The sequence below is a fragment of the Thalassophryne amazonica genome, chromosome 8 (assembly GCF_902500255.1).
Source record: "Thalassophryne amazonica chromosome 8, fThaAma1.1, whole genome shotgun sequence".
Taxonomy (NCBI): domain Eukaryota; kingdom Metazoa; phylum Chordata; class Actinopteri; order Batrachoidiformes; family Batrachoididae; genus Thalassophryne; species Thalassophryne amazonica.
In genome coordinates, this window is record NC_047110.1 from 63,372,254 (window position 1) to 63,391,827 (window position 19,574).

A 19,574-nucleotide genomic window follows, 5' to 3' on the forward strand; every position below is an offset into this window, starting at 1 on the left:
TCTTGAATTGTTCAGGTGAGATCAAATGTTAATCAATGAAGTGAAATGTCAAAAAAAAATAATTAAATCTGATTTTCACCAAATTGGCACACATATGAAAGCAAGGTTCTGGAATTGTGCAGGCAAAATCACATTTGCCAAAGTTCAGTGACTGGAACCAGTGTCCTGTCTGCCTATTTGTCTAAGGACCTGCTCATCCCAGGTCCTTTTGCTGGTTTCTGCTTGGTATGTCAGTTGACGAAAAAATTGCCCTTAAATAATTGATTTCGGCGAATTTGATTTTCAACCCAATTTCGACCAAATGTGGCAAACACTTTGTTGGATTCCAGAACTGTCCATAGCCTTTACTGTCTTCATTCCCACATGTTCTTTACCTAAATGCAGTACAATAATCCCAGACAAGGATACAGCACAGAGATTAAACATTTAGAAAAGAGGAGTTTATTACACGATTAAGAGCCCCTTCACACATAGTGCGAAGTTTGGTCGAATATGGCAAAACAGCGCAAAACAGTTCGAATTAGCGCACCACAAAACATCGCACCAATGGGCAGGCGTGCACGATCCCGGTGCAAGAGTTCATGCACACAACGGTGTCTTTCAAGCAGGAACAGTGCGAGGTCCACATCGCGCCATTTATATGGAATAAATAAAAAATAAAAACCAGTTGTACCTATGGAACCACATCGTGCTGCTTATGTGGAAAACATTGGGAAAAAAAGAAAAAAAACAAACATCGCACCCACGTGACTCAAACCCGTGCCTTCCAAAAGCTCTAATTGCCAGTCAGAAACTTTACCACTGAGCTACAGAACTGTCTCTTGAAAGCTGCAGGAACCTGCCTCATATCAGGAAGGACATGGAAGTATTACAAAAAAATTTTAAATCTCACACCATACAAAAACACTGCATTCATCAAGCGAGCAATACAAATATGATCTGTCTGTTCCTCTGTAGATGACCCATGGTCACAGACATACAGTCATGAAATGACATGAATGAGAAGTAGTGTGCTCTGATCAATTCCACATCTACTGGTCTTGTGCATCCAGTCGTCCTGCCCGCGTGTTCTACCCAACACGCATGTCTTCTGGACGGTGGGCTGCAGGACTGACACTGCATCATGTGGATCAGAGCTCATGTGGGTGACGTGATGGTCAGATCTGCCGCTGCGTGTTCTGATCTGACGGTCCATTTCAACCTGGCAGGCTGTCAATGTCCGCTCTGTGCGTGTGCTTGCTCGCTGCAGCTTGTTGCCATGGCGATATATATTTTTATTTATTTTCACATACGTACAGCAATCAGACACATGCGCCTCACAGTGGACAGTTGTTAGTCCATGTCCGTCCAAACACAGCCTGTGTTGTCCAGCTGGGATGTCCAGATCGACCGATCTCCACAGCTGCTTCTGTCGGAAGCCCCACCTCCTGTCAGTGGAGCGCACACACCCACGTGTCAGTGTGTGTTTGCAAAGTCACACTTGAGACAAATTTCACTGCGAGTACGACAGTGATTGTCTGCAGACTGTTGTCATCCCAAGAATGCGAATGGCCACAGACAGATGTTCCCTTATTTTGACCAACCATCTACATCAGTGTTTAACACTGATTAGTGGTACTGATAAGTGGGGGAAAAAAAATAAGAGGAAGAGGATACTAATGGACATTCATGCCCTCAAATTTCACCCCTTTAGAAATGAATTCCTAGATGTGGCTCCGGTGTTAGAAACATGGCTGCTGCATAGACTGATGGTAGGATTGTGTTGAAAAAAAAAAAGACATGAAATTTCAACTGCTTGTCAGATGTCACAGAATGCCTTCAGAATTGTTATGGGTGTCTTGGTGGGTTCACTCACAAATGTCCTTGCATAGCATTCTGTTTTTGACACCTGCCTACTTCAGACAGATTTACCATACAGTACCCTACTGTTTTTATTTCTTAATGATTAAAGTATATGAAGCCCATGGTACTTTCAGTAACTTGAAAATGCTCATGTATCTGTTCCCTGGCTAGTCTTTCAAAAACTACCTGTGAGCTTGATTTGTATGAACAATAATGCTTATATTTCGTTTGTCCAATTACTTATGGCCTCTTGAAATAGAGGGATTGTGTATAAAAATATCTGTTATTTCTAAACGGTTAATGTGATATTTTATTAAACCCTGAATTAAAGCTGAAAGTCGATGCATCAATCGCATCTTGATTATTTCATTTTAAGTCCATCGTGGGGGTGTATAGGACAAAATTCCAAAAACTCAGTCACTACCCACATATTTATGGGACTGACTGTATATGCAACGGAAATATACTGTGCTTGGTGTTGTAAAAATGTTCCACATTAAAATGTTACATTTGTTATTCATATTGTAGCCACTTGAAGCTGACATAAACCTCTGAAGCGCAAAAAGAGATATTTGTTATCAAAGATCATTAATTGAATTTCACATCGGCCAGTGTTACGAATCAGGTATCTCCCCAGCTTCAAGTATAGGAAAACATTCATAATTATATTTGCTAATAAAAGATCAAATGAAAGTCTTCATCCAGTAGATGAATTCAAACATGTGGTAGAAATTAGTTTTTTGACTTAACACCGAAACTGACCAGATGATTCCCTTTTAAAATAAATTAAATAATAATAAATAATTACAAAAATATTGATAAATAAATTCTTGAAAGTCCTGAATATTTCTTTGGTTTTATTAAATGTGCACAGGTGATTAATCAGAATGTGCATCTTGCTAATGGATATATTTAAATGTACACATTTCAAACGTCCATTCTTTCCTCTGTAGTATTTCTGTTGTGAAAGTGTAGGAACACGGACCCACAACAGGGGGCGCAAATGAACGGACAATGGAGAAGGTAAATAACAAGGTTTTACTGTTGTGAAACGTGCACAACCAATACAACAATTGACAATTTGGGGTAAGCCGAATTCCACTGGTGTCGTGTGGGCAGGCTCGAAGGTAGGAGACGTCCGTCCAAGTCGAACCGGAACCACCCAGATTTCCTCTGCCACCGAACCCTGGAAGTACTGGAACCGCCAAGTCCCGAATTCCCAGGTGGCCACTGCCTCCGCTCGTCGGATCCGGTACTGCTGGCAAGAGAACAAACACACAGGTGTGGATGCGGCTGCACCCAGTAACACAGAGAGGGGAGAAGCCGTCTCCACCTCACGTCACAATACTGCAGGAAGGTGAGTACTTATCTTTGAGTAGACAGCTGTCCTGCAATGCTCAACAAGAAAGGCAATATAATATAGCAGAGAATTGTACCTCTATCTTAAGGCGATATCTCGGCACTGAGGTGGAGACGCCGTCCTGATGATATACCTCCGTGCTGAGTGGAGTCAGCTGTGTCCAGTAATGGGTGACAGCTGTCACCCTGACTGCTCTCGTAAGGCGGCAGCGCCCTCTGGTGCCTGGAGCCCGCACTCCAGGCAGGGCGCCCTCTGGTGGTGGTGGGCCAGCAGTACCTCCTCTTCAGCGGCCCACACAACAATTTCTGTTAATTCATTAGCATCAGTGGTAACAACTGCTTTCTGTGCAGTGAACTTTTGTACCGTATATTGGGACACCTTTCTCACAGAAAGTAACTAAAACATTTACTCAAGTACTGTACTTAAGAATAAATTTAAGGTATGCATTGTACATGGTGTATGTTGTATTCAACCGATGTGAAAGTGTAATTGGAAAAAAGGTAATAAAATGAGTTTTAACTAAAAACTAAGCTGCAAAAACTGTTGTTGAGCTCTTTATTTTGCAAAACCTATATTTATTTTATGTTTGTTGATGCTATTTAATTTTATTGAATTTGAAACACAAGTAATTCTAATTAAGAGTGAATTAACTATGACCAATTAATTCTTGCAGGTCCTTTTGTTTGCTAATGCTATGTAAGGCAAAGGTTAGCATTACTTAGCTAACAGTAGTTAGATAAACTCTAGAAAACAATAATACATTTTATTATATAACACTTTTCTTAACAGAGTTCATGCTTAATGAGAGCATTAAAACCAAAATTAAATACAAACAGATTGCTTAATGAGGAAAAGTAAAACAAGAAATAAGAAATAAGAAAGTTGACCAAAAGACATGGCTATAAAGAAATATAAGTATAAAAAATACAACAGTAAGGAATGAATAAATACAAATAAAAATAAATTAAAAACAAACTGATCATTGCACGATGAAATCAGTGCAAATCAGACATTTCCAAATGCTTGCTTTCATAAAGAAAAAAATTTTAAGAAGATTTAAAGGAAGCTAAATATTGTGCATCTGAGTTCAATAGGCAGCGAGTTCCTGGGATGTAATAGAAAAGGCTCCATCTCCTTTAGTCACAAACTATGACTTAGGAATAACCAGCAGGGCCCTGTCTGCAGATCTCAGCGGTTGAGAGGGCAGATAGCAATTTAATAACTCAGAGACATACATAAGTTGAAAGCTTAAAAAGTAAGTAGACGAATTTTAAAATCAATTTTAAAATTTACCGGAAGCCACTGAAGCCGCAGACCAGGACAGGGATAATATGCTTTTATAATGGAGCAAGCCCTGAATAATACCAGAGTAAAGTGCTTGACAATAATCAATCTTGAATAAATAAAAATGTGACCCACTTTGTGGAGCTCAGATGTGGATAAGAAGGGTTTGATTTTGGAGCTCACTTTAAGCTGAATGAAGCAGAACTTCACAACACTTATGACCTGGTCATCCAAACACAGTATTGAGTCAAAGATTACTCCTACATTTCTTGCAGCCTCCGTAACACTTACTGAAACTGACCTCCCACAGCTTAAGGAATTCTGTGCACCAAACAAAAAGACCTCTGACTTGTCATTATTGAATTTAAGAAAATTCTGGAACATCCATGTTTTTTATCTGCAAGGGATGAAAGAAGATTAGTTAAACTGCTGGGATCCAAGAGTTTCAACGGGAGGTATAGTTGTGTGTTGTCTGCATAAAAATGGTAGAGCACATTGTGGGTTTGAATGATCTGGCTGAGGGGAAGCATATAAATGGAAAATAGGAGTGGACCCAGAAGAGAACCTTCAGGTACACCACAACTCACTGAATATGAAAATGTCTTACTCATGGCAACATAAAAGGTTCTAACTTAAGGCAAATGTTCAGAACTTGCAAATGTTATCATTTATATGTACCCAGTGAACATGGTCTATGTAACAGACTGTTTCCACATGACATCACAACCTAGGAAATTGGCAATACTGGAAATGCCCATTATGCACAGTAAGCAGAGTGAAACAAAAATGTGAAAATAAAGCAACTATGTTGGGCCCTGATGGACACTGATGCAATCCCACTGTGCATGTCCCTGGTATGGCCGGAAGTCCTGCTGACATGACTGAGGCCAGAGAAGTGGAGCTTGGTAGCACTAGAGCTGGCAGAATATAGCCAGCCACAGCTTATGGTAGAGCACAGTGGCAGCCTCAGTGTCGTGGCACCAGCTAAAATGCCTCCTTGATGACGATGTGGACAATTGATTTGGTTTAGTATGGTGGTGTCCAAAGAGATTTTAGAATGGACCAAGAGGGTGCAGGTTTTCTTTACAACCAGTGACTCCACCAGGTGATTTCACTGGTGAACATATCCCATCTGCTCAAAGTGATGTTAATCAGTGAAATCACCTTTGTATATGCATTGAATTTTACATTGTGTTTACACTGCAGGTGTCTGCAGTAGGTAAGAAAGTAAAGTATATTAAACACATCAGATAGCTTCTTAAATTAACCAACGATGGCAGTGAGGCAGGCAGATGAGACATTCAACTGAGGGTAAAAAATGGCATGGCCCACTTTATGGAGGTCTGAACTTATATTGATTAGATTAGATAGAATATGGGAAGACTCCCTCGGGGAAATTGAGGACATGACAGCATTTGCAACATTCTTCCAAACATGAATATGGGAAGTAGAATGTAATATTGACAAATTCAGGTAATAAAGTCACATACATGTTTTGAACTTTTAAATGTTTTTTCCTCTTTTCATTGGGGGGTCAAGACCCCCAAATACCCCCTGTAATGTGAGCCATGCTTTTTACAAAGATCTAATTAGCAGACATAATAAAATACAGGGACTGTACTGTTGTTCACAGATATAAAAAGCTGCCAGAGTTTAACACTTGGCACTAACTGATCAAAAAGTAAGTCCCTTCGGATGCTCCCTTGTTTTTCATTTGGGGTCACCCTAGCAACTGAGGTGGATCTGCATGTTGAATTGGTGCAAGTTTTACACCAGATGCCCTTCCTGATGCAATTCCACATTACACGGAGAAACGTGGCACTGACTGATCTGATGGTTTGTAAAAAGATCAAATCTGTTAAACTAGTGCAGCATGCCAATTGTATTCATTCCAGGACACTAACAAAAGACACCCAAACCTCAAAACGCATATTTCTCCCCCGTGAAGTTTCTGAACTACCTTCAAAATGGAACACAGACACAAATAAAACATGTCTGGAGGAGTTTCACAGGTTGAGGAGAGTTAGCAGAGGTTGCTGTGCTTAGCCAGTATAAAAAATGGAGGAGTGTTTTGAGTTTGTAGACCCGCAGCTCCAGGCAAAGGTGATAAATCCACCTGTGAGAGAGTGTATATCAGACAGGCCCAGGCCACTGGCAGATAAATCGTCTGGCCCGTGCCCTGACTGGGAGACGCGCCCCTGTGGGCTTCCCTGCTGCTGAGAGTTATATTTCCAGCTCTGTCCCTCGCAGGTTGGAGCAGCGCTTCAGGACACGAGCAAGCTAAATGAAACACTAATGCACCAAGTTTCCCATCAGAAATTTCCATAATTCATTTCCACACGTTTCCTTGAGAGCACACTGTGGGATTTGAAGGAGGGGCCGGGAATCTAAATGCACCAGCTGTGAGAAAAGAGGTGTCTGATCAACAGCTCGGTCGCTGAAAGTCAACCACCTGACCTTACAGGTGTACAGGTGCAGGCACCATCTTTCTAACAAGGAGGGTTTTTTTTAATAATACCTCAGGCAAATAAAGTAAAGTCACAATGCGCTGTGCTTCTTCTTATGCCAGCTTTGGATGTAGACTTTATACACTGGGAAAAAAAAATCTATTATTTTACGTTGCGCCTTTCAGAGAAATCCCCTTTCTCAGCTGTTTCATTTTCATCAATAAATAAGCCAGATTCTGCTCTTTCATTCAGCGTTTGAATCTGTGTTGAATGATTTGAGGAGCTTAAAACTACTTCAGCAGTTCTCTTTGTGTTCTGTTAAATATTTTTCCACACCAGTTTGTGTTTGTTGCTGTTAAACTACTTACTAAAGCCATTTGTTCTGCAGAAATATAATTCTCTCTTGGACTGTTGAGCAAGGAAGATACTACTTTTGATGTTGCGCTCAGGCTGAAGGCTGTTTTATATATATATGTGTGGTGTGTGTGTGTGTGTGTGTGTGTGTGTGGTGTTGTGTGTGTGTGTGTGTGTGTGTGTGTGTGTGTGTGTGTGTGTGTGTGTGTGTGTGTGTGTGTGTGTGTAAAATGCATTGAACCAAAGAGAGAAAGAAAAAAGAAAACAAAAAAGTTGCAGTTCCTCGACTGGCTGCTTGACTCCAAAAACAAGCAGGTTCCATTGAAGCCCATGTTAAATGTTCAGCTTTAGAGCAGGAATAAACATGTTTACAGCCTGGTACAAAAAACATTTTTGTTTTCTCCCTTCACAGTCAGGTGGCCAACCCCAGAAAAGAGGGTCATCTTTCCCCCCAAAACTGAACCTTTTGAAATATTTTTATTTGATATCTAGTGGTATTTTGGACCGGGTGTCAGTATCTTATGTTGTGCACTGCTTTCCTGGTCATTCAGAAAGGAAGAGTAGTAGTAATAGTGTGGTACTCATCCAGTTACTGTACAAATGTTCCCTATTTATCAGGTCAATAATGAAATAAACATTAAAAAAGACACATCAAAAAAAGACAATGGATTCTTTATTTGCCATTCCCTTTAGCAGTCATCTACAACAACTCATCTATTTTCTTCATCCCTAAATTTTTTAATTTAATCGCTAATGGGTCATTAATCTAAAAAAAGGCATTTTATAAGTTGCCAGATGAAAGTGGGAACAAAAAGCTAAAATAGGCCTTATTTCATCATTCGACCACCTGACTGCCATGGCAGTTGTACTGGTGTGAATTTTTTTTTTCAAACATTTTAGTTTAAGACATTTTAAACCATAATGTTATGCATAATTAGAGGTGTGGTCACTTTTTTGTTTTTAATAGGTTTATTTAATGTTTTTATTGTCATTGTTATTTTGGGTGTGTCCTTCTTTGCTCCCAGACAATGTTGCCGTGTCACACAGAGCAAATACAAATCCATATATGGACGTCAGGCCGAGGCACCTAGAAATATCCCATTTCAAGTCTTGAAGAAACAAGCTGTTTCTGTGCCTGTCACTTTAAATGGAAAGAAACTGCAACTGACCACACACCTTCTGCTTTGAAAGGGAGTAAGGGGTAAGGTTCCAAATAGTAAAAAAAAAAAAAAACGCATCATGAAAATGTGACTCATTTTGTGACAGGAGCATAATAAAAGTATGAGACTGAGTTACTAATGTACATATGATTTCTTAATGTTTTTATTTTCAATAGATTTGCAAAAATCTAAAAACAAAAAAACTTTTTCACATTGTCACTACGGGGTATTGTGTCTAGAATTTGAGAGAAAAAAAATAATTATATTAATTTTTGGAATAAAGCCGTAACAAAATATGTGGAAAAAGTGCAGCGCTGTGAATACTTTCTTGATGCACGGTACTTATGTACATGTGATTTCTTAGCTTTTGTTATTGTTAATACATTTGCAAAAACCTCCAAGAAACTTTTTTTACATGTCATTATGGGTATGTGTGTAGAATTTAGAGAGGAAAAAAATGGATTTCACCCATTTTGGAATAAGGCTGTAACATAACAAAATGTGGAAAAAGTGCAGTGATGTGAATAGTTTCTGGATGCACGGTATGCACCCCGTAAACAGGCAAAGTGGAGACGCACACGCCCCAAATACACTTTGCGCTTTTATACCCTGTGCAATAGATCACCAAAAGCCATCTGTTTCTCTTACACAGACCATGTGAGCGTGCCACTGTGAGTTCAGACAACTCACAGGGTGCGTCAGACAAAGTAAGAAGAAGATGAAATGGACATCTGTGACATGTGTCTCAGTAGCATACAATGAGATGTTACAAACCTAATTTTGCAGTCATTTCCACATGCACAGAAACAGAATTGTGGCACTTTGAAGATATTTAACCTGAAATCCCATTCTTGTGTAACTACAGATGTTCGATGAACACAGGTTTGGACACAACATGACCCCTTTAAGAAACCTACTTATCTAACTGACTCTAACATGTAAGGATTTCAACTTTTTCACCAAGTAACTGAATCTGAAATATTACAATCATTAAAATAGAGGAATTACGACAGAGTTATTCATGGTGAGGTGCCCTTTTGTGGATGTCCAAACATAATGCAAATTTAAAATAACTTGTGTTCTGTAGCAGCATTATTAAGATGGGCACAAAAATATTCCCAGAATAATGGAGCCGTAATGAGGCTTGCGTGCATTGTTGGATGGAGAAAAAATGGTTTGTACCAACAGTGTTTAGAACACAGAAATAGTCTGAACACCAGGTGCTGTAGAACAATATTCCCTGCAGTGTGATGAATTGGTCGACTAAAGAGGGTATTCATCCAAAAGCACTACCGTCTGCAATATGTGATTGCTTAAATCTGACAAAGTCAAGCAGAAATGGTACTTTGCTTTGAATCTTGGTAAAATCAACTTTAGTTTGATTATAATCACAACTCTGAATCACAACTTGCACATAAGAGCAAAGAGATTTCCTTGTTGTGTATCTGAGCAGCACCATATCAGATAGCAGGAACAATTACGGCTGCCGGGATACGAGTGAAATAGAATGAAAAGTGATATGATTTGACAGCAAAATTAAGACTTATTTATTCTGCTCTTCTCTTGATTAGGACCAATCCGACCCCCCCAATGCCGGTAAAGACCAAGTAAAAAAGACAAAGAGGGAGGTGGGGGTAAGACAATCCTCTGGGGGAGTTTTTTTGCCCGAGGTAAGACACAGGTGGATGGAGCCCAGAGCAGGGTCACAGTAAAGATTTATACTATGTACAAAGTAAAGAACAGAAGAAAAATTGCTGCTCATGTAGCGTCTCAGTGAAGCGAGCGAAACAGCTGCTCACGGAGTGAGGAAGTGGTCAGGTAAGACAGGACTGGAAATAATAATCACACGCCCATCTGCTGACCTGGGACTGCGTGGCCCTCAGGCTGCCGGCGCAGGCCCTCCGTATGGAGCACAGCTCAGCCCTCGCCCCAGGAAACCTGGCCACGCCGCACCAGGCTGCTGACACCGCCACATGCTCACTTTCTGCGGCCGGACGAGTCTGCAAGCCTGTGCGCTCACTTTTGTAGGATGTCAGTGCAGATACCGCAGTGCACAATACTCAGTGGTATTAAATGTGTTATGCATGAGAGATGCACCAATCCAACCTTGCGTGACACTGGTTTGGATATATACCTCAATCTGACGTGTGCATAAAAAAAAAAAAAAAAAAAAAAATTAGGGTTTTCTTCCTAGTTAAATCTTTCTGCACAGTTGTAAAAATTCTAACTTAAATGAGGGTTTTTTTGTTGTTGTCATTGAACGAAATGTTAAAGTGGTTGTGACAGTTCAGGTAATCAGAGCTAATTAGTGACGCTAACTGTGGTTATTTATATACATCTTGATCGTCATCTGCTCTTGGCATACTGAACCTTTTTGGGAGCCTCAATGTTTACACTTCATCAAATTACAATTTCACATCTGTGTCCACCTCTTATTAGAATATTTATGAAATACCTCAGCTACAATAAATAAGCGCTGATCATCCTCAAAAGTGACCCCTGACCCAGTGGGTCATCGTTACCTTCACTATCTAACAAAGGATGGCAGACGTTATGGAATCACCACTTTGCCTGAATGTTGATGAATTATGATGAAACTTTGTGGACAAATGGTTTGTTGGATCAAGAAGAGTCAAACCTTCTTCATTTTCTTTAGCATTCTCACTTTATGATGTCACAAAGACCACCAATTCTGACTGCCCTCCTTTGGTTGAGATAAGAGTTTGACATTATACAGCTGCAGACATATGTTTTTTGTTTTTTTTTCTGCTGAGAAAAGTTTCTAGGTGAACAATACTTTATGTCTAAGTAGGGGACTGTTCAAAGTGCTCAGTCGTACATCATTTCATGTATTGTTCAGGAAATAGAAAAATAAGAATATCCATGTTGTTACGTCTGTCCGTCTGTTTGTATGTCTGTTGGGGTTATATCGTCTATTGATGGTGTTTATCTGGGGCAGGTGGAGGTGGGGGGGACTTGGGTATACAGCTTTTGAAATATTGGGCACTGTTGTATTTTATTTATTTATTCAGAATATTAACCTTGTCTTTGGGCAAACCAGTAGTAAAAATCTTTAGATTTATCCAAAGACACTTAAACATGAACAATTTGAAAGCAAGGCAAGGTTCAACTATAGAATGACTGAAAATAGATTTTCCATCAATTTCTGATCATTATCTGGATCTGCACCCATGGACAGACAATCATGGGATCCTGAACACTCCAGCAACAAGCGTTGATCTTAATTATTATATTCACCTTTGTTTCTGATTGCTGACCTGTGATTCTGATCCCAATCTTTGTTCCTGATCACTCATCTTTGGGTTTGATCCTTGATGTTGATTGTTCTCCTTTAATCCACTCATCCCACTCATCTTCAACCGCTTCGACCGCGGCGGCAACCGCTTGTCGCCGATCAGGTTGCAGGGGCAACAGCTCTAGCAGGGGATCCCAGACTACCCTTTCCCAGGCCACATTGACCACCTCTGACTGGGGGATCCCAAGGTGTTCCCAGGCCAGTGTGGAGATATAATCTCTCTACCTAGTCCTGGATCTTCCCCGGGTTCTTCCCAGATGGATGTGCCTGGAACACCTCCCTATGTTACCAGATGCCTGAACCTCCTCAGCTGGCTCCTTTCAACATGAAGGAGCAGCGGCTCTACTCCGAGCTCCCCACGGATGACCGAGCTTCTCACCCTATCTCTGAGGGAGACACCAGCCACCCTCCTAAGGAATCCCATTTTGGCTGCTTGTACCCACGATCTAGTTCTTTTGGTCATGACCCAACCCTCATGACCATAGGTGAGAGTAGGAACGAAGACTGAGCAGTAGATTGAGAGCTTCGCCTTTTGGCTCAGCTCCCTTTTCGTCACAACAGTACGGTAGAGTGAATGCAACACCACCCTTGCTGCGCCAGTTCTGTCTGGCCAATCTCATCCATTGTCCCCTCACTCGTGAACAAGACCCTGAGGTACTTGAACTCATTCACTTGGGGCAAGATCTCATTCCTTACCCAGAGTAGGCAATCCATTGGTTTCCTGCTGAGAACCATGGCCTCAGATTTAAAGGCACTGATCCTCAACCCAGCTGCTTCACATTTGGCTGTGAACTGATCCAGTAGCGCTGGAGGTCACAGGCCGATGAAGCCAACAGGACCACATCATCTGCAAAAAGCAGTGATGACACCCTGAGCCCACCAAACTGGAAACCCTCCACCCCCGACTACGCCTTGATATCCTGTCCATGAATATCACAAACAAGACTGGTGAAAAGGCGCAGCCCTGGAGGAGGCCAACCCCCATTGAAGACAAGTCCGACTTACTGCCGAGAACCCGAACACAGCTCTCACTTTGTGAGTACAGAGACTGGAGTTGTCCTTTAAATATGCTCCTTAATTCAGATTCACACCAAGGCAAGTGAAGCATGTCCTGTACAGGTGCTTCGGCTCGTTATTGCTCGTGCTTATTGCTGGAGTCCACAGGATGAAATGGATGAGAGTCTACGATTCCCCGTGGGTGGAAACCCAGTCTACCTCAGGTTACTCTCACAGCCAGTCATTTAGAGCGGGGTGGACTGGGACAATGCCATTTAATTAAAATTCATGACTTTTTAATAATGCTCGCAATCAAAACAACAAACAAAGAAACAAATAAAGCATGCTGCTTGTTCACTGACATCATTAATTAAATAGACATGGGCCATCTGAGAGCTCCCGCTCTCTTTTCCTCTCTCACTAACACTAGTTCACTCTCTAAACATTCAAACAACATTAATGGACTTGCAGTTGAAGTTTAAGTCTGGCAATGTGTTTTATTCTTTTCAAATTTAAAATTTTATGACTTTTAAATTTAAGATTTTTTAAGTACAAGTATTTCATTTTCATTTGTCATCAATATGGGCCTTTTTACTTCCCCAATTGATTAATTAAATATGTTGAAATTAAGTGGATGGTATTACATTTATTCATTCATTTTCAATACCCACCTACGAGGGTAGGCTGAAAAGTTCTAAGGCTCACCAAGAAGGAGAAATGCCATTTCAATAAAACTTGGCATGCATTAAGTTCAACTCTTCTGATGACTAACTGTGTTTTTTTCTTCCAGGTTGTGAGGTAGTTTGTGGTTCATAGCCAAGTTTGAAAGTTTGTGGTAGAGGGAAACGGCAAAAATGGACAAAATCTGGCATCGTGGTGTGATTAAGTACCTGCATAAGAAGAGGTTAAAGACCAAGGACATTCATGAGGATATGGTTGCTACATTAGGGGATGAAGCTCCCTCCATATCTACAGTGCAGAAGTGGGCAGCTGAATTTAAGAGAGGCAGAGAGAGCCTTGAAGATGACCCAAGGTCTGGGCGGCCTGCAACAGCCACAACCCAGAAAAACATTGACCTTGTTCATGAAATGGTGATGGACGACAGATGATCGACGATTAATCAGCTAGCAGATGCTGTGGGTATATCCCGTGAGAGAATTGAACACATTCTGCATGAAGAACTTGGAATGTCAAAGGTGTCAGCTCGGTGGGTGCCACGTCTTCTGACGCCTGATCAGAAACGCACCAGGCTAGTCATGTCGAAGGCAAACTTGGCGCAATTTGAAGAGGATCCAGCCAATTACATGGAACGTTTTCTTACCCAGGATGAGTGTTGGGTTCACCACTTTGAACCAGAGACAACAAAACAATCAATGCAGTGGAAACACCCAAGGTCACCACCTCCAAAGAAGGCCATGGTCGTTTCGTCTGCGGGGAAGGTCATGGTTTCAGTTTTCTGGGATGCCAAGGGCATTGTGTTCGTGGACTATCTTGAAAAGGGACAAACTATAAATGGACAGTACTATTCTAACCAACTGAGACAGTTACACGAGGCTATCAAAAAGAAGCGACCAGGAAAGCTGACGAAAGGGGTGCTGTTCCATCAAGACAATGCACCAGCTCACAAGTCAACAGTGGCCATGGCCACTATCCACGAGTGTGGATTCGAACTGGTAGATCACCCACCATACTCCCCTGACTTGGCACCCTCGGACTTTCATCTGTTCCCACCCTGAAAAAAAACTTGGCTGGGAAGCACTATCGGAGCAATGATGAGGTGATGGCTGCCGTTGAGGACTGTTTTGACTCTCAAGATGAAAGCTTCTTTGCCAAGGGAATCAAAGCACTCAAGCACCGCTGGAAGCAGTGTGGGAAGTTACAGGGAGACTATGTAGAAAAATAACCCTGAATTTGTTCAATTTGACAACTGCATCATAGTCAGCCTTAGAACATTTTTAGCCTTACCTCGTACTCTAGTCTGGGGTCAGCGGGGGGCTGGAGCCTATCCCAGCAGTCATAGGGCAAGAGGTTGGGTACACCCTGGACAGGACGTCATTCTATCACAGGATCACATATAGACAGGCAAACACATTCACACTTGCATGTACACCTACGGTCAAACATCACTAAAACTTCAAGTTTCAACGGTATCGTAATTTACAAAACAATATTTCAACATGAGTGATTTAAAAAGTATGTGATCACTGTTTTCAAAAGATAATAGATGGATGAACTCAATGGGGTAAGTCGAGTCTGGTACGTCCCTTTGAGGCCCAATCAGTGCCCAATCAATAGCCGAAAGAAGTACAATGTTAGGAATTCTGTATACGTCTTCATTTCAAATAACAAAGCTCATTCTTCTTTGGGTAAGATAATATAAGTCAGTAAAAAATAGCTCCTTTATGAAAAGCCCTGGTCAGAAATCCAAGCTGTAACACGCAGCATCATTGTGCCTCTAAATGAAAGAATTCTGCTTTCGAGAAAGAACGTGTAATGTGGTATGTGGTCATCAACACAAAATAAGGGGAGAACAGTACAGATGACACAACATACACAACATAAGTCCAATTAACATGAGAGTCAGTGTAGAAACATTTAAATCTGCACACGAAAAAACAACCTCTGTTACATATGGTGATCAATTTTCACTTTAAGATAAATTTAAAGAAATGGGATGATTAGATATGAGAACAAAGTTTTAGATCAAAATGACCAACAACAGAAGCTGAAGAGTCAACCTCTTTCCAACTGCCAAACTAGTTAATTTCGATCATTAATTTAGTGAATAATAGTAGCATAGGATGGCATTTTAATGCAACATTTGATTAAAAGACATTTATCATATTAGAGCGTATATCAGTGATTTCCTTGCTGTGCATCCTTGATGGTTTCTCTGGGAACAAATCAATACGGTGCCGTAATTGAGCGATGAGTAGGATGAGAAGTGTGAGCAGCCTAATCATAATTAAAGAGCCGAGTGCTGGACGGCAGGATGAACTCAGACTCAAAAAGATAAACAGCCGGAGCCATGGTCAGAGCTGCCACAACTTCACTGTTTGGTCTGAACTTAGAGGCAAAATTTAAAGATCACATGCTCTGATTCTTGTGATGATGCCGTAACAATATCAAACTCTGTACAACTCATGCACAGATCAAATAAATTATAAGTATGTGTTTGTTTCTCTCTATTTTAGGCCTCATACTATAATTTGAGAAATGTTTTTGTTCCCCTACCCTAATAATAATAATAATAATAATGTTATTTTGTGCATATAGCACTTTCAAATAGTTGTTACTAAGTGTTTCAGAAAAATGCCAAAAACCATGAATGTCAACACATTAAAAATTGAAAAAAATACAATATTTAAAATACATGACAAACACTTTGTAACAAGGAGACTAGTGAAGGAAGCCACCAAGACACTCTAAACTCTGAAGGTGTTAGGCTTCGGTGGCTTTGACTGTGGAAACTATGCATAGTGGAATGTTTGTCTGCTGCATTACTAGATATAAGCCATTGAGAAAATCTTGGCATGTTTGCTTTAAAATGCAATGAGTCCATGGCTGGACAAATGAGTCCATCACCACCAGGTTGTAAACATGATTTCTATTTTTTTTTCTTTTTTGTATTTTAACATGAATTATTCTCCAAATCTAAAATAAGATGGTCACAAACCTGCAATAAGGATTTTGTATGACTATAACAGACACTTCTTCCTTCTCCCTGTGTCTGTCTCAACACGTCTTGTTTTTAAGTTGGGTGTCACATGAAACGAGCTTGTTTATGAACTTGTTTCATTTGAAAAGCTTCAGTCTGGTGGCCATCAAAGCTACCACTGCTTGTGTACAGTGTAAGGAACCAAGTCAACAGCCTGTAAAGAATAAATCCATGCATGTCCTGCAAAGTCTGTAAGTATGACAAATCAGTGTGTGATCACGGTTGATCACGAACTTGAACTGACATGTGGTCTCATGACATAATATACCTGATTTGCACCATGTGATGTGCACAAAACCAGCCGTAGCGTGCCTACAGTATAACTTTAACACAACCTTGGCACTTCTAAAAAACCTCCCAGTGATTACAATGTTATGAGTACAGGATATGCAAAGCGTTTCCAGAATATGTCAAACTTTGTAATGGACAAAAGAAATTTTGAAAAAAATCTTGAAAATCAAACCAGTCCAATTTACTGCACCCTCACAGATTTTCTAAGGCAGTGAATTCAAAAGCATGGATCATGGTTCCTTGGAGGTTCATGACACCCAACATCTTTTTTCAGCGTGCACTGTTTTTTTTGTGTTGCCACTGGGAACATTTTATGTTGAAAATCTCTAAATGTTTCAGAAAGATGCTGTATTGTCACTCCAGCACATTTTCAAACAACCAATCAGCCAGAGCAAAACTTGTCAGCCTCACAGAAGGAGACGTTTGTTTGTGTGGTCTCTGTCAACAGCTGATGTCAAATGTATCAATATATAGACAAAAAATAAAAAAAACACCCTCATCTGTGATAGAATATTGGACAGACACTATGTTCCTGCTGAGGGTGAGTGCTTTTATCAATGTACACATTATAAGTTAGTGTTTATTGTTGTCATAGAAGCAAATGCCACAAGGAGCATGGAGCTAAAGATGGATCTTTATGTCCCACAAGGACATAAAGATGCCGGTATCCAGGGAGAAAAAACAAACATGCTATACAGCTACAAGGTCTTCAGATTTCAAAGTAAGCTGTGACATTCTTAAGGGCCCCTTCACCCATAGTGCGAATATGTACAACTCAGCATGAATCACGGCGAAAACAACTCAAACGAGCGAACCACGAAACATTGCGAGGACGGGCAGGTGTGAACAATCCCGGTGCGACAGTTTGTGCACGTGACGGTGTCTTTTGAGCAGCTGCTCACACTGTGTTCCATGGGATGAGGTGCACTACATCGCACCACTGATGTGGAGGAAAATAAAATAAAATCCAGTTGTATAATTAGTGAATATCGCTGGGTTGATATAAATAATACATAAAAGTGGACGCAATGCAGAAGCCGTCCTTAAAAAAACCCTGTTAAATAACAGAACAAATACCACTTGGTCAAAACCCAAATGCTCTGATATACCAGACAGACACTTTACCACTGCACTACAATCACTGTCTTGTAACCGGAGTGTGAAATGGCTAAAATCAAGAAGCAGATAAACGTATTTGCTAAAAAGAAAAAAAACACACTCGAAAAACACCAACCCAGCTGTGGGGGGAGCCGACACTCTGGCCGCCACATGTGCACTTCGCCAACTCCACAGTCATGGGGCATTTAGACAGAGTTCACATCCATCTCGACAATGACTGTCTGCAGACTGTTTTCACGATGATAGTACAAATGGCCACACATTTTCTAAGTGCCATGCGAACGATGTTAGATGTTCATGTGTGTCAGCTGGAATTTGGCTGACACCTGCCTCGAGAGGGATCAAATGGGCTCGCACAGCACACACTCTATCTTTCAGCCACCAGCGTGCGCAAATAGTTGTAGCAACAGATGCACGAGGCGTTAGAAGCAGCTACGATTCTACACGTTTTGCATACGATTCCTGCTTCATGCGCACTTTATGATCGACTATGTGTGAAGGTTTGGGAATGGATGTTCTATCTTTTCCAACACGTGGACAGGGCTTCAGATTGTGACTTTCGAAGCTATATATCCATGAAAGTGAGAACAGAGAATAACAGTTAAATATCTCCAACATCTTTCATCATATGCAGGTTAGTAATGGCTTCATATGTTGGGAATAAATGTACTTGGTAGCTTGGGATGCAGCAGGCCATGCATGGCAGGACAAATTTACCTCGTTAAAATGATTAATCATAATTAGTCCCTGTATTCACTCCACACAGGCAGAATTGCAATGCAGATAAAAGTTCAAAAGCACTTAACGGCAGCACACACTTCCTCACAGAAATCCACCTGCTGACTCTTAACGCAACTCTCACAAACACGCAACAACTCAATCTCTTTTGTGCTTTTGTCTCCCTCGCTCATAAACATGCACACATTTCCTTTGCTCTCTGACATGCCGTCAAAGCAGCGAGCACAAAAGCACCTTTAATGTATTTGGAGAAAAGTGGGGAAAACAGATTTGCATCACTACCCCGCATTACTGCTGACACCCTAAAATGATTTGTTTTATGCAAAATTGGCCTTGACGTTTGCAAGCAGGTTGTCACTGATGATAGGAATTGAGGTAAATGTGTAGCGGAGAAACAACAACTTGCTGAGGTCCATCGCTTTGAGTTGGAAGAACTGCTTAACGCAAAAAGGGCCATTTAATTGTATCGATTCAGCTATACAAATGTAGAATTCTCTTCAAAAAGTGTGCGAGTCAGCACAGCGTGGTGTTTTCTAATGCAGTTGAAAGAAGCTAGTTTATTCTGTGAATCCCCTCAACCCCAGCACACGGTACACAATTATAGGATGGGGTTTTAGTTTCGCATCATCCAAGAGAACACTCAAAAGATATGTGAGAGAAAAAGTGCACGTCATTCAAAGGCCTGTTTAAATATGATCGGCGTTGCAAAAAAGCAAACAGTGAGGTGAAGATGATTTTCTGCACCTCCAAACTTTATTTGCAAAACAAGGAAAAGCAAAAAGGCTTTTTGTTAATTTTTTTATGAGCAAAAGGAAAATATATATTTTCCTGAGAAATGGAGAAAAGTGAAAGGTGCTCTGTCAGGAAATCAAGTTTGCATGATTTTTTTTTTTTTTTTCTTTGTGCATTCCAGAAATTATGATCTCTACACTATAAGAAATGTGTGTAG